Source organism: Sus scrofa, chromosome 4, assembly GCF_000003025.6.
Source record: "Sus scrofa isolate TJ Tabasco breed Duroc chromosome 4, Sscrofa11.1, whole genome shotgun sequence".
NCBI lineage: Eukaryota > Metazoa > Chordata > Mammalia > Artiodactyla > Suidae > Sus > Sus scrofa.
Window position 1 is genome coordinate 92,979,986 of NC_010446.5, and position 24,617 is coordinate 93,004,602.

A 24,617-nucleotide genomic window follows, 5' to 3' on the forward strand; every position below is an offset into this window, starting at 1 on the left:
AAGGAGTAGGAAGGGCTCTTGGTGGGACATTGAGTATCATTTAACACATCCTAAGAAAAATAGGTAATCTCATTTCATTCTTGAGATAGGCAGATTGACCTTCTAGAGAGCCCAATATTTGTAGAATCACAGCAAGGCATTAAATTTGACTTCTGTGAAAGGGTCCTGTGAGTTCAGGAAGGCTGGGATTGATGAGGGTGAAGCTGAAGAGGCAAACTAGGATGGATTATGAAGGGTCTTAGGAGATAACCTAGAGTTTACAGTGCTAGCAATGGCCATCCCCAATATTATGCAAAAAAAAATGTGGGCTAGGCCAAAGAGGAGCAAGAAGGCCAGCCTATCAAATTAACGTCTCTGCTCAAGAAGACTATTAACTCATTTTGGTGGGAAAAAGTGAAGTGACAGAAGCTAACTGGCTGACTCCTTGAAACAACATAAATCAAGGTGGGAATAGGCTTGGATGCAGACCGAGACCCTCGTGCTAGGAGAGCTTTCTTTCCTTTCTTCACTGAATGCAAAGTGAGGCTTGTTAGGAATGAACCAATATAATTTTCAGATCAGGATCCCAGACCATCTGGTTCTGCCACCCTACATTGACCATTCAGTGCATGGAATTGTATGGCAGAGTTCCCTGTGGCGCAGCAGGTTAAGGATCTGGCTTTGTCTCTGCTGTGGCTCTGGTTGTTGCTATGGCTCAGATTCAGTCCCTGAGTGGGAATTTCCACATGCCACAAAGCACAGCCCAAAAAAAAAAAAAAAAAAAAAAAATGAATTGTATGGCAAGTAGTCAAATCCTGAGCAAATTCTTTTTTTTTTTTTTTTTTTTTTTATTTTCCCACTGTACAGCAAGGGGGTCAGGTTATCCTTACATGTATACATTACAATTACAGTTTTTCCCCCACCCTTTCTTCTGTTGCCTGAGCAAATTCTGAGCAAAGAGAGGAGTGATGGTGAACTGGGAGAAAGAAGTGAGGAAAAAGATGGAGGTCCCACTGAGAACCCTTGGAGGCTGAGCAGGGAGAGAATGAGGGGAAAGTGTAAGTCTCAGAGCCTGTCAGGATGAGCAGGTAGAGAACAAAGCCTTCCATGGCTCCCCATTATCTCCCTGTTTATAGGCCTTGTCCTTAACCACACACACACACACACACACACACACGCACGCACGCACGCAGGCACGCACGCATATACACAGTCTTCCACCCCACAGAAAGCCGAAGTTGCAACCACCACAGCAGCCAGTGCAGAGAGAACAGTCACCATGTACCAGGCTTACGGGCTTACTTGTATTACTAAGTCACAGAGAACCCAGGTATGAACAATACCTGTGGTTTTGTTTTTTGTTTTGTTTTTTTTTTTTTTTTTTTGCTTTTGCAGACCATACTCACATATGGCATATGGAGGTTCCCAGGCTAGGGGGTCTAATCAGAGCTACAGCCATTGGCCTACACCATAGCCACACACGATCCAAGCCATGTCTGCGACCTACACCACAACTCACAGCAACGCAGGATCCTTAACCCACTGAGCGAGGCCAGGGATCGAACCTGCAACCTCGTGGTTCCTGGTTAGATTCATTTACCGCTGCGCCACGACAGGAACTCCAAATACCTGTGTTCTTAACCACTCTTGTGCCATAAGGCCTCTTGGCCCTACTGAACTACGGATCTGGTCTGTCTCACTGCCGCTTCACCTGACTAGTTACGTCTCATCCAGAATTCAGCTCAGGTATCATTACCTCCAGGGGCCTTTCCTGGGCGCTCTTCTGGGTGCTTCCGCAGCCCGTGTTTACCTCGGTACCACCACCCTCACACACTGTTGTCAGTGCTCTGCCATCTGGCCTCTCACAGGATGGTCCAGGAGCCGAGGGGCAATGCAGGGGTCAGTTCATTTTCCTCCAGTGCCCGCCCAGCACACTGCCTGGATCCTGAGGATATTGATGGGTGTTGAATAAATGAATAACAAGAGATATATGAAGGGGGTTCTGACGGTTGGGATACAGGATACCGGTTTGGAATATTGGGGACATGGGGAGGAGCACTGTGTCACACATTCCCTCCCCCACACACACCTCACCCCAATGCCACCACCCCTGCCCCTCTTGTCATAGCTTCTGCTTCCCTCATCTTTCAGGAGCTGGGTGTGTTGACTCCCTGAGGAAGGGAGATAAACTGGAATTGGCTCTAATCCCATAGTCCCACCCCTGCCATTTTACTGGCTGTGAGTCCTTGGGCAGATTACGGAACCTCTCCGGCCTCTGTTTCCCTGTTTTGTGAGGCTTAAATGGTGCACATAAAGCATTTAGTACTCAAATTCCTTGTTTATTTATTTATTGCCTTTTAGAGTCATGCCTGCGGCATATGGAGGTTCCCAGGCTAGGGGTCTAATTGGAGCTGCAGCTGCTGGCCTACACCAAGCCACAGCAACGCGGGATCCAAGCTGCATCTGTGACCTACACCACAGCCCACGGCCACGATGGATCCTTAACCCACTGAGCAAGGCCAGGGATTGAACCTGCATCCTCAGAGATACTAATCAGATTCATTACTGCTGAGCCACGACAGGAACTCCCTCAAAATCCTTTTGTAAATGAAGTGACCAAGATATTTATGTCTGTCCTCTGAATGGGACTTGGCTTTCACATCACCTCTGCTGGCCCCTCTCAAGAGGAGGTCAGAGTCTACAATCCCTATTTTACAGATGAGAAAAAATGAAGCCCACAGGGGTGACCTGTCCTGCTGATTGAAACCTGTCCCCTGAGTCTGAATCCCACACGTTTCCCATTTATGGCCTTGAATCTCTGAGGCCAGAGTGAAGACACTTCCCACCCCATCCTCTAAGAATCAGACCCACAGAATGCGGGGTGGTGCGACGGGTCCCAACCTTAGTGTTTCTCCAGGTGTCAGGCCTTGTGTCCCAGTCTGCAAGAGGAAAGCCAGCACCCACAGCAGGCCCAGGGGAGGGGGCATCCAGCTCTGGACAAATAGGCTCCTTGGGCTAGGTTTTAAGGACTGATCAAGGAGGGATGAAGATCAAAGATCAAAGCCTTCCCAAGGAGTTCCCCTTGTGGCTCAGCAGTAACCAACCCGACTAGTATCCATGAGAACTCGGACTTGATCCCTGGCCTTGCTTAGTGGGATAAGGATCCAGCATTGCCATGAGCCATGGTGTAGATGGCAGATGTGGCTCAGATCTCGAGTTGCTGGGGCTGTGGTGTAGGCTGGCAGCTGCAACTCTGATTCGACCCCTAGACTGAGAACTTCTATATGCCATGGGTGCGACCCTAAATAAAAAAAAGACTTCCCAGCATGCAGAAGAGCCTCACTCTGACTCACAGGGCCCAGGCTGATGAAGGAGGAACCCCATGTCTCCAGCCCTGGGCTCCAGGATCTCAGGGTTCTGGTCTGGGCAGACAATGATGAGGGTACAGTCCAAACCTGGACTAAGACTGGAAGTGAAGAGGCAGCAGGCCTCTGCCCCCGCATCACTGCCCCTTCCCTCAGTTATCAGGTGCACTGGCTCCACCCCAGCTCCAGCCCAGAGACTGGTTTAGGAGAACAGTCAGAACCTGACAGCCTTGGCCCCAGGGAGCTAAGGGCCCATGAGGAAGTCTCTGGCCTCTCACCCTGAGTCCTGCAGGGGCCTGACGAGGGAGGGGAGGAAGGGAGGAGGAAGGAGGGAGGAGGATGGAGGGACCCATCAAGGAGCCAGAGGTCAGCCTTGAAAATAGGATTCTGGGGAGTTCCCGTTGTGGCGCAGCAGAAAAGAATCCAACTAGGAGCCATGAGGTTGCGGGTTCGATCCCTGGCCTCAATCAGTGGGTTAAGGATCCGGTGTTGCTGTGGCTGTGGTGTAGGCCAGCAGCTGTAGCTCCAATTAGACCTCCAACCTGGGAACCTCCATATGCCCCGCATGCAGCCTTAAAAAAAAAAAGAAAGAAAGAAAATAGGATTCTGGCTGCAGGGCCCTTCATTCCAACGCGTCCTTAGGACTTCCTTCTGATTTGTTTATGTGTTTTCCCCCAAATTCCTCAAAAAGTAATTTAAACAGGCAGAGGGTGGGAAATCAGCCCTAATCTGGTGTTTTGAGATTAAGAGCCTTTGTATGACTTTTGACCTCCAGGCAACTAAGTGGAAGGAAAAGAGAGGGGAAACTGAGGTATGTGGTATAGGTGTATCCTCCAAATACCACAGTAAAGGAAGTTTGCTTTTGTTTTCCCACTCTTGACCAGGCCGGGAAAAACCTTTATCTGTACATGTTGAAATTTTGGTCCTCTGCTGACCTCTTACCCCAATGTTGACAATAACAAGTAACATTTGTATGCTCTTATCCTTTGCTTTAAAATACTGGATCCATAAATTGATGCATAAAATTGCCCTCTCTGGATTATTGTTACTATTATCCCCATTTTGCAGATAAAGAAAACTAAGGTCCACCAAGTTAATTGAATTGCACCAAAGTCAACACAGCTAGTGAGTAACCACACCAGGACTCACCCAGATTTTCTGACTCCAAAGTCCATGTTTTTTCTCAAATACCTCCCTGCCTCTCAGTGATGACACACAGAGACTAGAAGGAAAGGGCGGGGGATTAAGTTGCTTTAAAAAGGCCCTTGGAGTTCCCGTCGTGGCGCAGCAGAAACAAATCCAAACAGGAACCATGAGGTTGCGGGTTTGACCCCTGACCTCACTCAGTGGGTTAAAGATCCAGCATTGCCATGAGCTTTGGTGTAGGTCGCAGACACGGCTGGGATCCCCAATTGCTGTGGCTGTGGTGTAAGGCAGCGGCTACAGCTCCGACTGGACCCCTAGCTTGGGAACCTCCATATGCCTCAGGTGCAGCCCTGAAAAGCAAAAAAAAATAAAAATAAATAAATTAATTAAAAAGGCCCTTGATTTCTCTAAGGGAAACTTCTGGAACGGTTGCCAGTGTGACCCTGCCTGAAATGACCTCCAGGCACACATGCCTTCAGTCAGCCACTCATTCCTGAAACTAACATGGTGGGCCCCAGCCCTGAGTCACAGCCTGCCCCTGCTCTCGAGAGACTCTTGGGGACTCAGTTCATCCGGGAAAGCAAATCAGCAGAATGAACTGACAGCCAAGGCAAATCGTGATTAGGTGACAATAGTCAGGCATTTACTCAACATCTCAATATCTCCTGCATCTCCTGCTGCAGGCCAGTCTCTGTCTTGGGGGCCAGTTCTGTCAGACACACTAACCCACCAGGAGCCTCCAATCTGAAGATGGGTGATTAGGAGGTTCTGGCTCCTCCTCCAGTGCTCTCCCCACGACGCTACAGCCTTTCTCTTCATCCCCCAGCGACCTGTAACTTCCCTGGTTACCAGAGAATTTTCAATACTGACTTGGCAGACAGAAACTCGTATCCCACAGAACTGGGGGGTTCTCACTCTCCATGCCCCTTCTGAGAAAAAAATAACAGAGCTCAGGAATTCCCATCATAGTGCAGTAGAAAAGAATCCGACTAGGAACCATGAGGTTGCGGGTTCCATCCCTGGCCTCGATCAGTGGGTTAAGGAACTGGCATTGCTGTGGCTGTGGTGAAGGCTGGCAGCTGTCGCTCTGATTCAACCCTCTAGCCTGGGAAACTCCATATGCCGCGGGAGCAGCCCTAGAAAGCAAAAATAAAAAAAATTAGCAGAGCCCAAGACCCCTTCTAAAACCCTGATGGGATTTCCCACTGTGGCACAGTGGGTTAAGAATCCGAATGCAGTGGCTCTGGTCGCCAAGGTGGAGGTTTGATCACCAGCCACCACAGCCAAGGCTCAGATTTGATCCTTGCCCGGGAACTTCCATATGTGACGGGTGCAGCCATTTAAAAAAAAAAAAAAGGAGTTCCCATCACGGCTCAGTGGAAATGAATCTGACTACTATCCTTGAGGACGCAGGTTTGATCCCTGGCCCTGCTCAGTGGGTTAAGGATCTGGCGTTTCCATGAGCTGTGGTGTAGGTCAAAGACACAGCTCAGATCCTGCGTTGCTGTGGCTGTGGCTGTGGTCGGCAGCTGTAACTCCGATTGAACCCCTAGCCTTGGAATCTCCATATGCCTTGGGTATGGCCCTAAAAAGACAGAAATCAAACAAACAAACAAAACCTATTGTGGTCATTAGAGGGCTCCTACCTGATGCAGAGTTGGGGGAACTACTTATCTGCATTTACCCTCAGGACACAATGTGGGCAGTGGGCGAGCCAGCTGGCTTGGGCTGGGGCCCCCACTGAGGGTGAGGAGGTGAGAGTGGGAAAGATGGAGAAAGAGGGGGCTATTGAGAGCGGATCAGTTTGGGATGGGAGAAGAGGGAATGGGTGAGGGCAACGAGACAGGGAGGGTGTCCTGGGTGTGGGGTGGCAGCTGGAGCACAGATTGGGAGCTGGGATGGGGCAGGGGGCTGATGTTTGGAGGACAGAGAGCAAAGATAGAGGTGGAAGGCAGACTTAGGGATGAACTCCCCAGGAGGGGGGAGCTGAAGCAGGTGGGTGGGGGCTGCAGAAGGAGTGGGCCGGGGAGCAGGGCTCAGAGCAGGGAGCTCCCCCCCACCTCCTACCCATGGTATTGATCTGCTAGATTACTCAATTTCACCCGTATTGATCAAGTAATTGCTTTATCTTGGGTCTCATTTGAGTTCTGCTTTCTCTTGGCTTCTCCGTCTCTCTCCCTGGTGTTTTTTCCTATCAGCCTGACACAAGGCTCCTTAACACAGAATATATATATATATAAAGGTTTGGTTAGCCTGGCCCTGGTTGGCATTTGGAGTGGGGGATGGGGGTGGGTAGAAGGAGGTAAGACCAGCCTGCCCTCGGAGCCCCTGAGTTCTCTTTCAAGAAACCTACCTGGCCCTAGGTAGTGGAAATGTCTACCCATTCCAGGTTCTCTGAATAAACTGCACAGTCCTTGGCCTCAGTCCGTCTCTTCTCATCACCCCATCCTGCTTCCCTCACTGCTAGACCCGGAATCCTCCCAGCTCCTCAGCCAGGGTCTTGGACATCCTTCCACCACCAAGTCTCCAGAGCCTTATGGCTCAGCAGAAACGAATTCAAATGGTATCCACAAGGACACGGCTTCTCTGGATCCCTGTCCTTGCTCCGTGGGTTAAGGATCCGGCATTGACATGAGCTGTGGTGTAGGTCGCAGACGCGGCTGGGATCCTACATTGCTGTGGCTATGGTGTAGGCTGGCAACTGTAGCTCCAATTCTACCCCTAGCCTGGGAACCTCCATATGCCACAGTGCAGCCCTAAAAAGAAAAAAAAGAAAAAAAAAATGTCTTCAGAGCCTTACCTCTGTCACTCTGGCTGCTCTTAACCTTATGTCCTATCTGCCCACCCTCCTCACACTCTGGCACTCCTCATCCCGGTCCCTGGCCCAAACCCCTACCCCAGGGCTCAGGCAGCCCACCTGGCCTTCAGCCAGAGAAAGGAAAACTAAGGGAAGGAGACTCAGCCACTGCCCAGGGAGTCCACAGACTGAGGGAGAAAGGCCCCTTTCCCCAGGGAGACCCGAATCTGAGGAGCAACATCTCCTGGCTTCCTGAGGCCTCCAGTCTGAGACAAGGGACAAGACCTGGCTGAGGACAGGATAGACAAGAAAATCCATATAAAAGATTAAAAAAAAAAAAAAAAAAAAAAGACAACAGGAGTTCCCATTGTGGCACAGCAGAAACAAATCCAACTAGTAACAGTGAGGTTGTGGGTTTGATCCCTGGCCTCGCTCAGTGGGTTAAGGATCTGGCATGGCCATGAGCTATGGTGTAGGTCACAGATGCAGCTTGGATCCTGCATTGCTGTGACTGTGGCATAGGCTGGCAGCTGTAGCTCCAATTGGACCCCTAGCCTGGGAAACTACATATGCCAAGGATCCCTTAAAAAAATAAATAAATAAAGGCAAGGCCCGGGGGGAGTGAATACTATAACATCCTGGACAAGATTCAGCTTTCTCACCATCCACCAACTCTCAGCTCACAGACCAGCTAGGCAGAGGGGCAGCAAATATTGAAACTGTAATTGGCCAACAGTAGCACCCCAAGCCTGGGTGTGGTGTCTATGGGGCCAAGAGAACCCATCCACCTGCAGCTGGTCCCTCCTAGAATACACTCTGGGTTCCTGGCACCCTGGCACGAAAAGCCAGAGCAATGCCTGGGCAGGCCTGGGCCTCCACCCTGGGCGCACCCTCCTGAGTGTGGGCACAGGGGCCAGCTAGCCATCTATACTCTTTTTTTTTTTTCCAATTTAAAAAAAAAAAATTAATGGTTTTTATTTTTTTCATTAGAGTTGGTACCATCTGTAATCTTTTTTTGGGGGGGGAACGGCATGCCCATAGCACGCAGAAGTTCCTGGGCCATGGATTCAATCAGCTATAACAACACCAGATCTTTAACCCACTGAGCCACCAGGGAACTCCTATACTCTTGCACAGGCACCTGCAAATGTTCAGAGCAGACCTGGGGGGGCGGGCAAAGATTCTTGGCATCACAACTTCTGCTGTGTGCTGGGCACTGAGGTAGGAACTAGGAATGCCATGGTGAACACAAGGGGTAAGGCTCAGACAAGCTCCATGGAGTTTTGAGATTCTAGGACTCTATAAACCATCTCTCCCTCCTGCAGCCTTCTGACACCCGCCCCCCCGCCCCGCTCCAACCATGCACACCACCCAGGGCTTTGCAGGCTCACTCGGTCCTCTCTGAGACAGGGAGGCCACCAAGCCAAGACAGGGAAGGACTCAAATCAGGGCATCCAGACACAATCTGAATGGGGGAAGGGGGAAGGGCTCATGTCTGAGCCCCACAGCTTCATCCCCACCCAGTGAGCAGCCAGAGGAAGCAGTGAGGGGTGTGCAGGAGGGTGGGAGCCCCCAGAGGGTCCATCTGGTTCCATCCTACCTGCCATGAGCTGCAAGCACTGTCACTCTTTTTTGGGGGGAGGGGGGCTACACCTGCGGCATATGGAAGTCCCCAGGCTAGGGGTCAAATCAGAGCTGCCAATGCCGACCTGTGCCACAGCCACAGCAATGCAGGATCCGAGCCTCCTTTGTGACCTGCACCACAGCCGCTTGAGGCAACACTAGATCCTTTAATCCACTGAGCAAGGCTGAGGATTGAACACACATCCTCATGGATACTAGTTGGATTCTTTTTTTTTTTTTTTTTTTTTGTCTTTTTAGGGCCAAATTTGCAGCATATGGAGGTTCCCAGGCTAGCGATCTAATTGGAGCTGCAACTGCCAGCCTACACCACAGCCACAGCAATGCAGGATCAGAGCCGCATCTGCGACCTACACCACAGCTCGTGGCAACACCAGATCCTTAACCCACTGAGCAAGGCCAGGGATCAAACCGCAACCTCATGATTCCTAGTCGGATTCGTTTCCTCTGCGCTGTGACGGAAACTCCCAGTAGTTGGATTCTTAACCCTCTAAGCCACAATGGGAACTCCAGCAGCACTATGGCTCTTTGCCAGTGTCCACCACAGAGCCCAACCCAACACTTCACCAGAGTTTTGCAGAGCAGAGGACAACCCATCTTTTTCCCCCTCCTATTTTAGCTTCCCAACTCTGTGCTCTGGGGAAGTTCCTCCTTGAGTCTAACCAGTATTCCTCTTACTGCTCCCACAGACATCCCCCCCCCCCACCCGCCGCCCAGTTCTTTGTCCATTCAAATGCTAAGAACTTTCCAGCTTCTCCTTCAACACTTCACATTCCATCTTTCTCTCATCCTTCCTTCCCTGACACTTGCACCTGTTCCCTTTGGCCTCCTTGTCTCCGTGGGCTTGGAAGAAAGGTAACCAATTGCCCTGGTGTGTCTGAGATTGTCCCAGGTTTTTTTGTTGTTGTTGTTATTTCCCCAACGTAATTTTTTTCTTTTTTTGGTCCCAGGTTTTAGTACAGAAAGTCTTGTGTTTGGGGCCCCCTACCTAGAAGGTGGGATACTGCATGAGGCCTGGCCCAAAAAGCCAGATGGAAGCAAGGTTTGGGTACAAATACAAAGAGGCCAGCAGCATTTTCCCACATGTCCACAGAGACAAAGCCAAACACAACCACACACATACACACACACAGGTCCAGCTACACAGAGACACCCATACACAGTCTCCAAAACAAAAACACAACCCACACACCCAGAAGCAGACACCCACAAAACACAGCCACACATGCTTAGATTCGCACACAAACCCAGTCTCACCCACATTCCCAGAGACAGGTGTGTGGACACCGGTAGGCACACACAGTACACCACACAACAACACACAATGGAGACACAAAAACTGACACAAACACCTACGCAGAAAAACAAACGGTCATGGAGACCTACATCGGCTGAGAGATACACACGCATTTTACAACTCCGAGACACACAGATCCACATTCAGACACCCACACAGAGGTAAGCATGAGATCCAGGAGCACAAAGACGCCTTCACCTGCACCCACGGGCTGAGCTGATCAACAAATGCCAGAGCTTTTCCCTGTCCTGCCTTGGAAATACCACTGGGTTTGGGAGGTGGGCCCAGCCTGGAGGTCTCAGGGGACCCTGGGCCCAAGCCTCACAGAACCAGGGAGCCAGCATGCACCCCCAGCCTGCTGAGGACTCCTCCTGCCTGGTGGGCCCTGCCCACCCCCGGCCCAGACCCAGGGCTGGAGACAGCCCTGAGAGCAGCCTCTCTGGAGAGGGGGTCAGGCGTGGGAAGGCCTGGCTCCCCCTCTCAGGGTCGGGCTGCGGGGGCTGGGGGTGGAGAAGTGTGAGTGAAATGGGTTTATTACTGGGAGTCTGTTGCCTCGATTGGTATCGATCCCCGCATGTCACCTTCCATTGCCACTAATGGGACATGAAGAGCCGCCACCGACACCGCAGCTGCCCCCCCCCCTTCCTGGCTGCAGACACTCACCCGCAGCTCCCCTCCCCCCAGCCCCACATCCCAAAGCTGCATCCCGGGCTGCCTCAGCCTGCCTCCTTCCTGCTGCACCTCCTCTGGCATCCCCCATCCTGGTCTCCTCCCTCTGCCTCATCAACTCCTTCTCCTCCTCTTCCTCTCTCCTTCCGCCTCTTCTTTGTCTCCCTAAGTCTGACCCCAAAAGCTCACCAGGCACCTCCTTATCTTTTCCTGCCTTCCCTGCCACTGGAGGACCTTAGCCCCTCCATTCAGGGATGTCCCTGTCCCCCGCCCTTCTCTCTTCTCCAGGTCCCCATCTGTCACCATCACTCCTCCAATGGGGCTTCATTGGGCTCCACCCAGTCTTGGGGAGCTGGTGGGGAATTCGAGGGGAATGAGCCCCTTTCCCCCCACAGCTGGCAAGGAGTGCTTATCAGGGGATATTCTCCTTCTGTCACATCTGGACTGGCCGACAGACCCTCCTACAAACAGCCAAGTCCCCCACCTTCACTCCACTGGCTGCCACGGCCCCAGGCCAAATCCCGGGCAGAAGAACAAGGAGAGTGAGGAAGAGGAGGCTTCTTCTTTTCCTTCGTTCCCCGTTCCTCAGGGAGGAGATGGTACCACCCTGTCTGGCAAGCCCCACATCTTCAGGGACACCTGGAGAAGAAGCCCTCCCCAGGGTATGATCCCATCCGGGTCCTGCCCATATTAATGTCAGTTGGTTGCCAAGGCACCAGGGAGACCTGGGAGGACCCATTCAGGATGGTGAGGTCTTGATACAAAGTATGTCAGACAGTGTCGATAGGCTGGGAATTTAGCCTATTCTGCTGGTTACTCAAGTATGAAAAAAAGTCACTAACTAGAATAGGAAAAGTCTACTTGAGACTCAAATAGAGCATCCTTCGTGTTGCTGCTGTGAAAGCCCCCTATGAGCTTGAGTCTGTGCCATTAAGCCCTGGGGGCTGGCAGGGGAGCTGAGGGAAGGGGCTCCTCCCAGCCCCGCCCTGCACCGCCCCCACCCCAGCTAGGAGTGACCCCTCTCCAGGTGGACCCTGGGTGACCCTCAGAGCCAGTTCTAAGCCCCAAAGTGGGAAGAACTGCCTTCTGCCAACTCCTGTCTCCAGATAGGGATGGGGTCTCTACCTCGACTCATTTGGCTCCACTACTGAGTCGCTGTGTCAGGGTTGTTTAGGGAGGGCTGCATCAGGCCAAGCACAGTTAATAGATACACCATTGGGGTGCAGGGGTGAAGGCAGTTTAAAATGTGTTGAGGCTGGAGCTCCCATCGTGGTGCAGTGGAAACGAATCTGACTAGGAGCCATGAGGTTGCAGGTTCAATCCCTGGCCTCACTCAGTGGGTTGAGGATCCGGCATTGATGTGAGCTGTGGTGTAGGTCGCAGACATGCCTCAGATCCTGCATTGCTGTGGCTGTGGTGTAGGCCGGCAGCTGTAGCTCTGATTGGACCCCTAGCCTGGAAACCTCCATAGGCCGAAAAAGCAAAGGAAAAGGCTGGAATTTGTCAGTGGACCCTCCCTCTCCAGAGGGCACTAGGCCATTCGCCTGTCTTGGGAAATAAATAGAGGAGGCCCCAAGGGCCACCCCAGAAGCCATCTGTGCCCACTTTCTAATCCCACACCCAGACTCCTCTATAAGGGTCAGCAATTACATCGTGAATTGGACAGAACGGTAGAGGCAGTGGGGTGGGGGGGCCCCTTTGATCAGGTTTACGGGAATAGGAGAGGAAGTGGGTAGGGACATCGCGTGGAGCAGCAAAAGAAAAAAGGTGAAACCCTAATTGCCTCAGAAGCAGCTGCTCTGGTTCTCGCAAGGGCTTCAAGTTGGCAACGTGAGGGACTTTCCTGGGAGCTGGGACTGGGGCAGGAAGTGGGAAAGCAGAAGCGCCGTGAGCCTCCTTCCCTGGAGACCTTTCAGATGTTGCCCTCCCAGGGGAGCCTGTGGTGGCAGCAAGGGGTCTGAAGGACCCAGGGGCTCCAGGCCAGCAGTGTAGGTGTCAGTACCCCCAGTAAAGATTCTGCTATGATCTGCTCTTCGAATGGGAGCTTCATGCTGGGAAAGGGGTGGAGGGAGTGGTCCTTCCTCTCCAGAATCCTCTCCCCTGCCTTAGCATCTTCCTGCTCTGAATTCAAATGGTCCTGAATGATTAAATAAAGGAGATGGAATGGGATGAAGGTGAGCAAGGGGCCAAGCCAGCAATTTGGGTGACATCTAAGAGAAACACCTGGGGTGACAGGTCTTGGCACTAACCTCAGTCTTGGCTATAGCCCTCTGTCTTTTATGGAGATCAAGTTCAGCTTATCCTGGCTAATATTCCTCCCTCCTCCCTGCCTCCACCTCCCTGCCACGGGGTTCTGGACCATCCCTCCCTTATAACCTCTTTCCTCTCTGCCCTCGATGGGCTCGGAGCCCTGTCCTCCTCCCCCCCTCCACCCTGACAAGGACCCTCTCTTTGTGGCCCCTGGCTCCTGTCTCTTCCATCAATCAGCTTCTCTCTCTCTCTCTCACCTTTCCATCATGTTAGCTTCGGTTGATTTAACCAGAAAACAACCCCCAGAATTTAATTCCATGGCCCTCCATTCCCATCTCCATCAGCTCAAGGCTGGGAGGGGCTGTGTAATGATGGGGGAGTGGGGGAGAGAGAAACTTGGCCTCCCAGAGTCAAGGAGGGGGAAAAAAAATAAAAAAGAAAATCATATTGATTCCCCAATGACAGCCATCAATCTTTTCCTCCCCGCCAGGGACTGGGGAGATTGGATGCAGGCCCAACAGGCTCCAGGGTCCCTTAGTCCCCAGGACTTTCAAAAGAGTGGCTCTGATCTTTGACATTCACCTTCCTCTAGATTCCCTTGGGGTCAGGTACCTCAATTCCCCATGCTCCCCAGTGTCATCTGGAATCCTACCGCCTTATCCTGTTCCTGCTGTTTCTCTAGCAGGGTATCTGATGCCCCGGCCATTACTTTCGGCTGTCTGTTTTATGATGTTGTTGGAAGTTCTTCTTGCTGTCTAACTTTGAGTCGTATTTATAAAGAAAAGGGAAAAAAATCTATTTTCTAGAGCCCTCAGAGGAAAGAGACATAATAAGGGCTTTAAACACCTTAGAGAAAAGGCCATTGGGTAAATCATCGGTATCCTTTTGTACTTGAGATCAAGAGGAAAGCAACAAATTGTGAGGGTTCGACACCAGTATGTGAGCAGAGGTGGGACCACGGACTCAGAGGCGAAAACAGGAGTGAGATAGTGTCAGGGAGGCAGAGTCGGGGGTTGTGAAGGGGGTTCTCTTCCAGAAATTCCACAGGACATTTCCTGAGAGAAGGCTCGACTTCTAGTGGGAAGGGTAGATCATGGGAAGGACTTCCCTGCAGTTCAGTGTCCCTTTACCTAAAACTGAAGCAAAAGTAGCTCTCTCACCAGTCTCTGTGTTTTAAGAGCCATCTGCCCCAGATGTAGGCTCTGGATGCAAAGGACCCAGGGAAAGACACTCCCTCCCACCCCACCCCCCAATAGAGGTGGAGGGAGCTCAGGGCCGTGGTGCCACTGGCCCCCGAAGGGTTAATGCTATTGTCTGAAAACCACATCGGCTCCCCTGGGAGCTTGGAGATCCTGCTCTCATTTTAAGTAACCCTAACTCAGCTTGTGATGAGCGAGCCAGGGGTCTCTGGGCAAGGAGTGCGCCAGAAGGAGCCGCTGGACAGAACTGGGGCTGGTGGCTGCGCCGAGGTAAGGGGTTCTTGGCGGCTGTGGAGCCAGTCGTGGGGCAACTGGGAAGGGGGAGAAGAATGGAGACCCAGGCACTGGGTGAGGATGACAGCCAAGAGGGGACCGGGCTCTTCCATCCAGGTGTGGACAGCGCAGAGGCAGGTACTGGGCCCGTCAGGGCAGAGGAGGAGGGGATCTCGTACAGGGAGCCGGTCGGGCACGGCAGCAGACTCTTCTGCCCAGAAGGGGCACAGCTGGGGTCAGATGTCGGCTCACTGGGGCAGATAAGATTCCTGGGATTAATGGGCTTGAGTCGGGCTCTGGGGGCTGAATGAATGACAGGCTCAGCCGTTCCCATGTCCCGTTGTCTGTACCTACAGGGAGTTCCATGTCTCAGCCAGCTCGCTGCTGCCATCCATGTGGCCAGGGCAGGGGATGAGGACACCGAGGGTGTGGGCATCACAGGATGGGCATGGGAAGGAGCAGGAGGTGGTCCCAGGGAGGGCAGAGCGAAGGCTGTGCTCGCATCTGAGCCAGGCAGAGATGGAGTGAAGTCTCCGAGGAGGTGAAGGGATTCTGCCCCATCCACCTGCTTCCCTCACTTCCTTGGACTCCTGGCTTCTTCCTCAAGAACCAGGTCCAAGGAGTCTGCAGTCTAAGGGCTTGTGTGCCCCATGGTCAGGAGCACCCCTGTGACGGTGGGGGCAGATGTGAGTCATGTGAGGCTGGACACGCACAGAAAGCGATGCTCCTATGGCAGAGGTTCTGCCTCTCTCCCCATCCCCTTACCAAGAGGAAGAGTGGCGTGGCTGCCACTCCACCTCCAATGCATTTCTCGCCCTGCTCAAGGGCACTGGAGCCCCGTGGAGAGAGGTCCAGGGCACATGGATAGAGTCTGGGGTTGGGTTTAGTGGAAGCTGAAGTTGGAGTTCACGGTAAGATTGAGGACGAGGGCCAGAGCTGAGGTGGTGGCTGAAGGCAGACAGGGCACTGAGGGCTGGGGACTGAGTCAGAAGGTGTCAGGGGGCCCCCAGCTGCTGAGAGCGCCCCGGGAGGCCTGCTGCCTGCTGCATTCCTGGTCCCTGTTACTCAGCCCCAGGCAGGCCTGCCAGCTCATCCCAGCTCAGCACTTGGCCCGGAGCTTTCACTTCCTCTGGCCGGCCTGGGACCTCAGCCACCTCAGCACCTACTGGAGGGGATTTCTTGTCCCCTGGGTCGGGGGGTGGGGGGGATGATGAAGGGAAGGATCAGGGGGTGTCCAGGCAGGGGGATCCCCTGGGGCCCAGCTGATGGGAATGAGATGAAAGGAACCGACACTGAGCCTGCGCTGGGGGAGAGCTCGAGGGTGCTGGGCAGGGCGGGGCTGGAAGAGCCAGGCCAGGAAGCTGGGAAGCCTGGGTTCAGTTTCTAGCTCTGAACACGGGTGAGAGACAGGAGGGCAGGGGGAAAACAGTAAGAGGTAAGAAAACAAAGTGACAATCAGAGCCAGAGATAGAGCCACGGAGGGCAGGCTGGGTGCGAGGTGATGAGGCACAGACTCGATCTAAGGGGGAAAAGGGCACAGGAGAGGCAAGACGGACAGACTTCAGGATTTGTAGACACAAGACAGGAGCAGAAAGACCAAGGGAAACTGAGACCAAAAAGGATGGATAGGAGAGAGACAAGAAAGTGAATGGCGCTGGGGAAATGGAAAGGAGGAAGAATGAGACTCAAGAGGGTAGAGGAGGGAAACTCTATGAAGGAGGAAACGAGCTGAAGATTAAAGGTCAAACACAAAGTGAAACAGAGACTTGGAGGGGGCCAGACTGAGGGAGGGCTGGCTCTGGGCTACAAGCTGCTCTCCTGACACCCCTGTTCCCACCCCACAACCCCTGGGTCCCTGAGGGGTCTGCAACATTCCCCATGATATATATTTTTTTTTTCTTTTTTTGGTCTTTTTGCCTTTTCTCGGGCTGCTCTCGTGGCATATGGAGGTTCCCAGGCTAGGGGTCTAATTGGAGCTGTAGCCACCGGCCTACGCCAGAGCCACAGCAACGTGGGATCCGAGCTGCGTCTGCAACCTACACCACAGCTCACGGCAATGCCGGATCCTTAACCCACAGAGCAAGGCCAGGGATCGAACCCACAATCTCATGGTTCCCAGTCGGATTCGTTAACCACTGAGCCACGACAAGAACTCCCCCTCCATGATTTTTAACTGCCCTTCCTGCCGGGTCTGGGGGTAGTGCATAGGGGTGTCTGGGTTTGGATTTCTACTCCACGGAGTTACACAAACCTTTTATATCCCACGGCCCCCAGGGACCCCCAGGGGCCAGAGTCAGAGACAAGGGGCTGGGGGGTAGGGGAGAAGGTAAGTATCTGAGACATGATGTGTGGGGGGGGAACCAGGTGGAAAGGGAGCCTGGAGATGGGGCTCAGTCCTGGGAAGGAAGAAGCAGGGGTCCAGGAGAAGCAGGGTGGACCATGCTGGGGCAGACACATGGAAGGAGGTGCCTCTAGCAGGTGTGGGCAGATGGCAGGAAGAGCTGAGGCTGCAGGAGGGAGACAGGGTTCAGCTGGCCAGATTTCCAGCCAGGAAGCCTCCAGAAGACATCCCCTCTAGAGTTCCCAAAGTGGCACAGAGGAAACAAACCTGACTAGCATCTATGAGGATGCAGGTTTGTTCCCTGGCTTTGCTCAGTGGGTTAAGGATCTGGCATTGCCGTGAGCTATGGTGTAGGTGGCAGACGCTGCTCGGATCCCACATTGCTGTGGCTGTGACATAGGCTGGCAGCTGCAGATCCGATTCGACCCCTAGCCTGGGAACCTCCATGTGCCACAGGTGCAGCCCTAAAAAAAAAACAAGGGCATCTTCTCTGCCCTAGCCTTTCTGGGTTTTGCAGGAGGAAAAAGATGCCCTTGGTGCTTCGGTGAAGGACGTCTATCTATCCCTGCCCCTCCCCCAAAGTCCCCAAGGAAAAAGGTGTTGGCTTTGCCCTTTCCAGGCCCCCAGCCGGTCTGGCTCTCCCACCTAAGCCGCTTTCACTAATAGCATTAAGGGACGTCTCAGGACTAACTGCTCACCACTTGGGGGCTGAGATCAGGGGAGAGACCAGAGGCTTCTAATCAGATTGGGGATTTGGCAGAGGGATGGGAGATGCGCAGTTTGCTCAATGCTAACAAGCAGAAAATATCCGCCCTCCAAAACCCTCACCCCTGAGACCACCGTCTCTGTGTTTCCTTGGTTGTCCCTCCAGGCTGGTTTCTCCACCCCGAGGTTTCGCTCTCTCGGGGCTATATCTGGACCTCGCCTGTGTCCACAGCACTTGATTTCCGAGATGCTATTTCTCTATCTCATTCTCTCTGATTCACTCTCTTCACCGCTGATTCTCTTGCCCTCTCTTTCGGCCGCCTTCGTATTTATATACAGGCCATTTTTTCCACCGCATCAATCAAGCAGTCACTGAGAAGATTCCGTTGCGTCCAATCAATCAGATTAGGCGGCCAATCCACTTTAGCCGCTTAGAAGGCCCAACAACAAAGTGACTTTGGATGCAAGTTTCTACTCTGCAGAGAGGCAGCCTTGGTCTTGAACTCTGACCTTTTTTTAATTCTGTATATGTTCCTGGCTTTCTCACCCTCTCTGTTTTCCATTCTGCCCAGCTGACTGTCCTCTGGCTTCCTGCCCCCCCACCACCCCGACCCTTGATTATTTTTCTGGCAAAGAGCTCACCTCTTAGGTTTAGGCTGCAGCGCCTCCTTCAGGACCAAGGGCCCCTGCCAGCCTTGACTCTGCTCCCTAGTTTCATCCTCAACTTTCCTGCCCTGATTGACTGATTACAGCTCCGAGCCTGGAGTTAGAAAGACCTGTTTCCATCCGGCTCCACCACCTTCCCTGGGATCTTATGCAAATCTCCTAATCTTTTGAACCTCAATTTCCTCTGCTTGCAAAACAGAGATAATGATACCCACCATGAAGGGTTGTTGTGAAGATGCAATGAAATAACATAAGAAAGGAGTCCCCACAGTGGCTCAGCAGTAATGAAAGCGACTAGTAACTGTGAGGATACAGGTTCAATCCCTGGCCTCACTCAGGTGAGCTGTGGTGAGCTGAGCTGTGGTGTAGGTTGCAGACAAGGCTCTGGATCCCATGTTGCTGTGGCTACAGCGTATGCGGGCAGCTGCAGCTTTGATTCAAGCCCTAGCCAGGGACCCTCCTTATGCCGCAGATGCAGCCCTAAAAAGACAAAAAAAGAAACAAACAAACAAATAATAAGAAAAAAAGATTGTCAAGCCCAGCGCTGGTGCAAGATTAGGGCCCAATTCATGTTAACTAAACTCTTAAAAAGGTAAAACCTGGAGTTCCCATTGTGGCTTGGTGGTTAACAAATCTGACTAGGAGCCATTAGGTGGCAGGTTCGATCCCTGGCCTTGCTCAGTGGGTTAAGGATCCGGCATTGCCGTGAGCTGTGGTGTAGGTTGCAGACGCGGCTCGGATCCTGCATTGCTGTGGCTGTGGTGTAGGCCAGCGGCTACAGCTCCAATCAGACGCCTAGCCTGGGAACCTCCATATGCCACGAATGCGGCCTACAAAAGACAAAAAGACAAAGAAAAAAAAAAAAAGAAAGGGTAAAATCTGCTTTGGACATTTCCTTTGGCTCCAAGCCCTAGGTTAAGGCTTCCTCTCTATTTTATCACCATTCTCTCTATTGTTTTTCTTAAACAATGACCTAAAACCTACACGTGTTGTAATGAGCGTGTGTGTTGGCCAAGGGAATAATTAATCATAGTATTAGTAATCAGAATGATGGTGATGATGACAATAATAATTGCTCACTGCTATAATCCTTCAAGAAACACAAAGTGCTTAAGCGCAAGCTCTCTGATCATTCAAGATTAGGTTATGATTCTTTGTGATTTATGGTTCTCAATACTTGTCCTCTTAGGCCATTTCCTCAGGGGCTGGAGGGCCCACGCAGAGCCTGTTAGAGCCACCCCAAGCTCACAGCACAAGCAGGAAGGCGCTGAAAGATGGGGGAGTGAGACCAAGTGGGACCACCTCCCCCAGCCTTGGGAGCATTGTCCCCCGAGGGTGGGTTAACATGAAGCACAAGGAATTAAGGTTAAACAGCAAGACCAATTCTTGGAGGTGAAGGGAAAGCAAAAACCTGTCCCTTGGAGTTCCCATCTTCGCACAGTGGTTAACCCCTAGCCTGGGAACCTCCATATGCCGCGGGAAGCGGCCCTAGAAAAAGCAAAAAGACAAAAAATAAAATTAAATTTAAAAAAACCTGTCCCTCTCTGAGGATTCCCCACAGCCAGCTTAGGGGCTCCGGCAGAAAAGGACAGACTTGAGGGCAGACATCTGGCAGGACTTACCAGCAGTGAGGATTTCCACATCCAGCACCAGCAAGCTCCTCAGACACTTGAGGATCCTCGAGGGACGCTCACAAACACAAGAGAGGCTGGGAAGAGGGTGCGGCATTTAGGAAACTCGGAGTTTGACCCACTTTGGCTTCGTATTTTAGATTTTTTTCTGTGTGGGGGTAGAAGAGAGTGTTGGTAGCCCACCTACGTAGCTGAATATTCTTAAAAGTCTTTTTTTTTTTTTGGCCACACCTTTCCTGGGCCAGGGATCAAACCGTGCCACTGTTGTAGCCTGCGCTCCAGCTGCAGCAATGCCAGATCCTTAACCCACTGTGCCACAAGGAAACTCCCACGAATATTATAAACCTTTATTTATTTATTTATTTGTTTATTTATTGTCTTTTGGGGGCCACACCCGAGGCATATGGAGGTTCCCAGTCTAGGGATCATATCGGAGTGGCTGGCCTACACCCCAGCCCCAGCAACACGGGATCCAAGCCATGGCTTATGACAACACCGGATCCTTAACCTACTTACTGAGCAAGGCCAGGGATTGAACCTGCATCCTCACGGATGCTAGTCAGATTCGTTTCCACTGAGCATGATGGGAATATAGAATACTCTAAATCTCAAATGAAGGTCCTGCTTTCCACTCTCATTTAAGAGCTGTGTGACCCTAGAGAAGTTACTCAACCCCTCTAAGCTCCATCTCACTTGATACTTCCTGTGAGATTCAGGGTGTGTCAATTCCTCAGCCCTGTGCTGGATGCCCTGAGTGTCTGCTCCTGGTGGGTTTATGGTTCTCTTCTTGCCAGATCCTCAATCTACCCTGAGGTCTCACACCCTCCAGACCAAGTACCATCATCAGACCCAGCGGACACTACAGCCCTAGGATTTCTATCAGCTTCCTCCAGGGAACTGCCCTCCCTCAGACTCTCTCACTTCTGGAGTTCCCGTCATGGCGCAGTGGTTAACGAATCCGACTAGGAACTATGAGGTTGCAGGTTCGATCCCTGCCCTTGCTCAGTGGGTTAATGATCCGGCATTGCCGTGAGCTGTGGTGTGGGTTGCGGACGCAGCCCAGATCCCAAGTTGCTGTGGCTCTGGCGTAGGCCGGTGGCTACAGCTCCAATTAGACCCCTAGCCTGGGAACCTTCATATGCCGCAGGAGCGGCCCAAGAAATGGCAAAAAGACAAAAAAAAAAAAAAAAAAAAGAATCTCTCACTTCTGTCCCGCCTATTTCCCCACCCATTTTCCTAAGATGAGGTGGGAGAGATCCCACTCAGCTGGAGGTTAGACATAGGTGGAACTTCCCAGTGGTCAGAACAGGGAAGGAGTATGGGAGAGGAGTAAGGGCATCTGCCTCAGGAGAGGAAAGAAAGGTGAGAAGATTCCATAATATCAGCTATCCATTTAGAGACAGGTGGATGGGTGGGAAAACCTATTCATCCAAATTCAGAGCAGGCATGGATGTACTCATAGCCCTGTCTACCGTGATTTCCAGAGATGCTCTCTGCTCAGGCCAGAATGGGTACCCCAACACACCTGCCCCCAACAGACTTTCTCTTTGTTGGTTAGTCTGCTGGCCCACCTGGAGCTGAGTGTTCCCTGGGAAAAGGAGAGCAAGTGATCCAGTGACCTCTTCTTGTGGGGGTGGGGCAGGGACGGGACTCCTTAACTTTCTTTCCTTTTTATTTATTTACTTATTTTAGGGCTGCACTTAAAGTTCCCAGGCTAGGGGTCAAATCAGAGCCACAGCTGCTGGCCTACACCATAGCCACAGCAATGCCACATCCGAGCTGCTATCTACACCACAGCTCAAGGCAATGCCCAGACCCTTAACCCATTGAACAAAGCCAGGGATGGAACTGAATCCTCATGGATACTAGTCAGGTTCGTTTCTGATGAGCCATGACGGGATCTCCCCTTCTTGATTTTCTTTTTTTTTTTTTTTCATTTATTTATTTCATCATGATGTGCAGCAGCTTGATGTGGGAATCTCAGTTCCCAGACTAGGGCTCGCTTTGGTGAAAGCACCAAATCCTAATCCCTAGACCACCAGGGACCTCCCTCCTTGACTTTCTAATACCCACAGCTTCTTTATGCTCTTTCCCTACTTGCTACTCACAGTACATACAGTCCATGGACCAGCAGCCCTGGCAACATCGAGGAGTTCGTTAGAAATGCAGAGTCTGGGAGTTCCCGTCGTGGCGCAGTGGTTAATGAATCCGACTAGGAACCATGAAGTTGCAGGTCCGATCCCTGGCCTTGCTCAGTGGGTTAAGGATCCAGTGCTGCCATGGGCTGTGATGCAGGTCGCAGACTCAGCTCGGATCCTGTGTTGCTGTGTCTCTGGCATAGGCCAGCGGCTACAGCTCCGATGAGACCCCAAGCCTGGGAACCCCCATATGCCGAGGGAGAGGCCCTAGAAAAGGCAAAAACACACCAAAAAGAAAAAAAAGAAATGCAGAGTCTCAGAGTCCCCATTGTGGTGCAGCAGAAACGAATCCGACTAGTAACCTTGAGGTTGCGGATTCCATCTGCAGCCCTAAAAAAAGAAAAGAAAAGAAATTCAGAGTCTCAAGTTCCACCTTGTCCCACCCAATCAGAATCTGTATTTTAAAGTGATCCTTAAGCGATTCATATGGCCATGAGTGTGTGAAAAGCAGCGCTATGGATGATTTGTTTTAAGTCTTGAGGCAGCACAGGATAGAAGAAAGTGCAATGGATTGGGGTGGGGGCGGGGTGGCTACACACCGAGTGTCAAGTCGGTTTCCTTCTCTGAGCCTATCTGGACACCAGTGTCGAGCAAAAAGTACGAGCAAAGAAGAAAAGACCCTCCCTATTTATCCCTAACGCAGGTAATGTACCTGTCCCCTTCCCATTGGTCAGGTCAGGGCCCACATTCTTCCCAGTTGGCTAATTTGAAAAAAACTGTTACTGGGAGAAGAGAGAAAGAGGAGGGGCGTCGCAGGAAGGCGTTTCTGCCAAAAACCCAGAGCAAAATGGAGTAACCAAGATTTCCTTTGATAGAAAAGACACTATGTTACTTTCCACACCGAGGAGGCTACTCCAGATAAGCCTACACAAACCTCTAGACCTTATGGCCTAATAAGTTCTGGTGGGAGATCCTGCTGTGGCTCAGTGGTAATGAATCCAACTAGCATCCATGAGGATGCAGGTTCGATCCCTGGCTTTGCTCAGTGGGTTAAGGATCTGGCATTGCTGTGAGCTATGGTGTAGGTCACAGACACGGCTCAGATCCCATGTTGCTGTGGCTGTGGCTGCAGCTCCCATTCTGTCCATAGCCAGGGAACCTCTACATGCCGCAGGTGTGGCCCTAAAAATATATATATATTAATAAGCTCTGGTGAAGGACAACCCTTGCCTCACACCAACTGCATCAGAGATGGAAACCCAGAGGCCAGGTGGTGTGAGCCGGTCCCCCATTCATGAGTATTCCTAAACCCTTAGGTAGTAGCTCTGCAGCATCCTGGCCCAGCCCGGGGAACAGGCCTATCATTCTGCTGTCCCATCCTTCTGCTGTCCCTCCTCAGTCCTCTGGCCTATCAGCTCATCTTCCACTAGTAACAGTGGAAGCCAGCCTTTCCCACCACCCTCCGCTCCATCAAGAAGGCTTTGAAACTTAGACATTTCCTGGCTTCCCCTGGCCCACGTCAGGCAAATTTATCTCACTGGGACTCATTCCCCCATCTTTTCCCCATCCCACCCCCAAGCCAAATTTGGAACCGGCAAGATTTCACCTTCCTTGCCTATGGTTCATTCAACAAATTCAGGAGTTCCCATCATGGCTTAGCGGGGAATGAACCTGACTAGTATCCATGAGGATGCAGGTTCAATCCCTGGCCTCGCTCAGCGGGTTAAGGATCTGGTGATGCCATGAGCTGTGGTGTAGGTCGAAGACACAGCTCGGACCTGGCGTTGCTGTGGCTGTGGTGTAGGCTGGTAGCTATAGCTCCAAGTCTGGGAACCTCCATGTGCCACGGGTGCGGCCCAAAAAGACCAAAAAAAAAAAAAAATTTCAATAAATATTTAAGAAGCCCCATGACTCCAAGGCCCTGGGCTAGGATGGGATCTGGGGAGCCAGCAATGAACAACAGCCAGGGTCCCTGACCACAGGGAGCTGACATTCTGAGGGGGAAGGCAAATATTAAACACACAGTGACACCCTTTATAAATTCATCACTAGTCACTGAACCTGCCAACAATCATTTCTTTCTTTTTTTTTTTTAGTGCTGCACCCTGGGCATATGGAGGTTCCCAGGCTAGGGGTCAATTCAGAGCTATAGTCACCGGCCTACCCCACAGCCACAACAACGCTGGATCCGAGCTGCCTCTGCCACCTACACCACAGCTCACGGCATCGCCGGATCCTTAACTCTGAGCAGGGCCAGGGATCGAACCCGCAAATTCATGGTTACTGATTGGATTTGTTTCCGCAGCGCCACAACAGGCACTCTCAACAATCATTTCTTGAGCATGAAACACCAGGCACTCTGCTAGGCTCTCTGCTAGGCCCCTGCTCTTCTCAAATGTAAAATTGTCCAAAGTAGGGGTTCCCGTTGTGGCTCAGTGGTTAACGAATCCAACTAGGAACCATGAGGTTGCGGGTTCGATCCCTGGCCTCGCTCAGTGAGTTAAGGATCCGGTGTTGCCA